The sequence below is a fragment of the Cyphomyrmex costatus genome, unplaced genomic scaffold (assembly GCF_001594065.2).
Source record: "Cyphomyrmex costatus isolate MS0001 unplaced genomic scaffold, Ccosl1.0 scaffold2454, whole genome shotgun sequence".
Taxonomy (NCBI): Eukaryota; Metazoa; Arthropoda; class Insecta; order Hymenoptera; family Formicidae; genus Cyphomyrmex; species Cyphomyrmex costatus.
Window position 1 is genome coordinate 1,081 of NW_017276537.1, and position 4,509 is coordinate 5,589.

At 30.3% G+C, this 4,509-nt stretch overlaps 1 pseudogene; it reads right to left on the minus strand.

The window, feature by feature from the left end:
* Positions 1-578: 578 nt before the first annotated feature.
* LOC108774363 (uncharacterized) lies at positions 579-4,195 on the minus strand (annotated as a pseudogene).
* Positions 4,196-4,509: the final 314 nt, after the last annotated feature.

Consider the following 4,509-nt stretch of genomic DNA (forward strand, 5'->3'; position numbering starts at 1 on the left):
CAACTTATTGTGTGTGTTAAATTTCAAGTTTTTAAAAAAATATTTTGTTTTATAATTAAGATACATAAAATGTTTTACTTCCTAAATATAATCATTTAAAGTCATTCAATAATACATATATGACTACGTTTATATGGCCTGATTTATGCCGAAAATTTATACTGTTAGTATTATCACATTATTCAAGAGATTTTCTTTCTACACGTTTAAATAGCGATTACATGGTGTCAGTATTTATAAATATCGTTATTAGAACTTCGGCAAAAAGCCGTATAAACGTAGTTTATGCTTTCATAAAACTTTGAAAACCTGTTCGTTATGTTACAAAAGGAAATACAATTTTAAATGTCATACGTACAAATATATGTATTTGTGTTATATTATTTTCATGTTCATTTTCATTATACAAAGAATGTATGTTGTATTTACATAAAGAATACTTTATTTTCGTGTTACATAAAGAATAGACATACATGTTGTATTTATATAAAGAATATTTATTTTTATATTACACACATTATACATAAAATGTAAACTTTTAAATAAAATTATTTAAAATCGATCAACAATGAAATTACGCTTTTGTACAGCTTCCTGTTCATTATATTCATGCATTATATTATTTTCTTGTAAATCCATTTCACCACCATATATATAATCTTCATCCGCTATGTTCAATCTATCGCCAATGATTATAAAATTATGGAGGACACAAGCTGCAGCAATCATTTCATTTCTTAAATTAAAATCCGCAATATCTAAATATTTTAATCTTCTAAACTTAGTTTTTAATCGGCCATAAGCCATTTCAATAAAGGATCTTATTGAACTTAATTTAACATTGTATGTTATTTGAGAAGGTAGCAAATGCCCATTATCTCTGAATGGAACCATCACATTCTGCATCAAAGGATATGCAGAATCTTCTATTAAATGCATATCATTTGGAATTAGAGGCATTTCTGCATTTCTTATCTGATTGTATAATGGGCTATTTCTGAAGACTCTGGCGTCATGCATACGTCCTGGCATTCCAATGACAATCAATGAATACTTCTTTGTGATCACAAACTGCTATAAATATTTTTATAATTATTAGATACGTATATACATATACATAGCAGGTATTACCAAGTAAAGTTAATCCAATCTGCGCCGTTTTTTAAACGAGCGCACGTCTATGAACTGCGAACATAGCGCCATGTGCTCACGCACACTACTAAACGCGCGGTTCACGGACGTGCGCCAGTTTAAAAAACGGCGCCGATTGAATCTGCTTCATTAAGCATCGTAGATAAATATGGTTCAGGACTTTTCGACTCAGTTTTTGATCAGAAATAGTGCTACATAATCAGTGGGCGTTTTTCAGTTACACCCTGTATATTAAAAGAAAGAAATACTTTGTTTCGTTTTTAATCTCTCTTTACCTTGCAATATGATAGAATGGAAACCCTTTCTATTGTAATAATCATGTGTATTTCTAGGGGGTTGTTTACAAGGGATATGACATTCATCTATAGCACCTATTACTCCTGGAAATCCATGCGATCGGTTTTGAAATACCTAAAATTTTAAAATTATGATAAATATAATTTTATAACAATATAAACTTTCAGTAATTCAAGTTAAATATATAACAAATTTAACAACATACATTACAAGATATTTGCTGTTGTATTGCATTTGGCCATAGCACATACTGAGGCTGGATCCTCATACAGGCGCCAGCGCTTTAGCGCCAGCGCTCAAACGCTGTTTCAAAAGTTGAACAATAGCCAATAAGAGCTGTCCAATTGAGAAAAATGGTAACGATATTTCTTGTCCAATTTTATAAATAAACTTTTAAATTATAAACTATCTTTATATTTCTATTTTATATTTCTTTGTATCAAATTATGTGCAAATCTATTTCATTTTATATGTTTTTCACAAAATTAAAAAAATTCAATCTTTAGCAGCTACATCCATTGTCTAGTGACATTCCGATAACAACACGGCGCCCAAAGTTCGACCGAGTCGAACTTTTTCAATCAGCGCTTGAACACATATGTACCGATGTGCGTCGCGTATACACAATCACAAATGAAGAAAAAAAATGGCTAACCTTCAAGTAAGTGTACTTCAGCAAATATTTTTCGATAAAATTCCGCAATATATTATGAAAATATAAATGTGTATATTATAAATGATCAATATAATTGCATGTTGTATATTATTTATTGTATAATCAAATTCCGAATAAATTTGAAGCCAGATTTACAATGTGCTCTTTGCTTCTTGTTTTATTAAACACACCTGCACCAACAGTGCCTGAATTGGTCCTACCACCATTACCACAAGTAGCACAGAATGACGAAGTTGAAAATGTCATAGGATTAATTCGAATATCTTTAAACACAATTCCTAATGCGAGAAGACACGAATTTATTATAAAATTGCTCACATTTATATATGCAAATGAAAATACTTATAAGCAAAGCACTTAAAACAATTACAAAGAAAATTACATGTAATAGCTTTTCATGCTTAATTATATCCCAAAATATTTAATTATATTATCCATTTTAGAGAGAGATCTAGTTGAAGACTTACTTCAAGTATAGACAATTGAAAGAATTAAAACAATTATAACAATATAATTGTTTTAATTTTTTAATAGTCTATACTTTAAGTAAGCCTTCAACAAGATTTCTCTAAAATGGCCGGATAATATAATTGAATACCTTTGGATATAATTAAACATGAAAAACTATTACATGTAAAAAAATTTAATTTCTTTTTGTTTAAAGATACTCGAATTAATCCTATTACATTTTCAATTTGCTTATAAGTAATGTTCGCATGAATATATATTACTGTTATACTTTATACTTATACTTTATCAGGATCACTTGGTACAGTAAAAAATTAGTGGGTCGACAAATAGGGACCATTGTTCCTATATTTGTTCCTATTAGTTGTTAAATGCAAGAGAACCAAAGATTGTAAATGATCCACAAATTTGGGATAAATATGTTGGAGAAAGTGAAGCCAACATTAGAAGATTGTTTGCTGATACAGAGGAGGGAGATTATAAAAACGTAGTACATTTATATACATATACTGCTGTGATACATAATGTAACTACATACGTATACTTATATGACTTAATGTTTACTTATTTTAAAGATTTAAGCAACGTTTATTTTTCTCAACATGTTCGTTTTTTTTACCTTGAATGTAATTGTTTAGTACAATATTTGTTTATTTAAGAGTTTGTAATTTGGCTTTTAATGTAACTATACGTACGTATATTTATATGATTTAATGTTTACTTATTGTAAAGATTTAAGCAACGCTTTAAACTTGTCGAGTCACCACAGTCACAATGGTCCACGGTCTACAAGAAAGAAATTCGACTATATTTACGATAGTGCATACATTTTGGCGCTTAAGCGCCAAAAAATCGTGAAAAACTCAATCCTCATGACAGCGCTGGTGCTTTCTTGCTATCTATCCCCTCCACCCGTTTTTCGCAAATTTACACCAATCAGCGTTTGGCGCTAAAGCGCTGGCGCCTGTATGAGGATCCAGCCTGAGGCATCAATTGTGTCCAAGCACTTATAACATTTTTTAATATTGCGTGTCCTATACTTTTTGCTAAATTAAACCTATCACCAACAGCTAAAAAACTCTCTGATTTAGCCAGTACCCAAATTGTAAACATTACTTTTTTTTCTACATTAACATTTGCAAATTCATGATCATTTATGAGAGGAGCAGTTACATGAAGCAGTTCCTGTAATTTCACGTAAAAAAATTCTATAGTTGTGTATGATTAAAGGTGCGTTTTATTTCACGCATGATGTGCATAATGTATTGTTATTTTCAACGAAAATATTAAAGAAAGATAAAAGATATATCATGCGTGAAACGGAAAATACCCTAAGTAATAAATAAAAAATAAATAAATGTGTGTATGCGTGTGTATACATACTTCGAAAGTGCATCGCGACATCCTGAAGTGTTCGATAAATTGTATATCAGTATAGCGAGGGATTATAAGTTCATAATAATTTTCGTTTCGTGGTCTTTCATTCCTTCTAACCTCCAAATCATCAAATAATTGAGGTTGACCTAAATCTTCCGCAATATTATTTATTATATCGTTTATATTTAAGTCGTCATCTATCGCTATTAAAATTATAGCTTCCATTATCCATAAATTATTCTGATAAATACAACAAAATATATTCTCAACACCATGATTATACACTGCTACATACAAGGACAAAAAGTGCGTTCACCAGAAAATGCAAACTGTTGGCAGCACAGCACAAAGCGCTTCTGAAGCGCTAACTTCTGCTGAACGCAGCCAACGTGTGTTGATACGATTTATTGAAAATATACAATTTTTCTTACGTTTCGATCCTCGGTTTGGATCCTTATCAAAGAACTTATAATATAGAATACACATTGTGCTACCTAGAACACTTTATATTAAAATGTACCACGAAAAGTAAATGATAG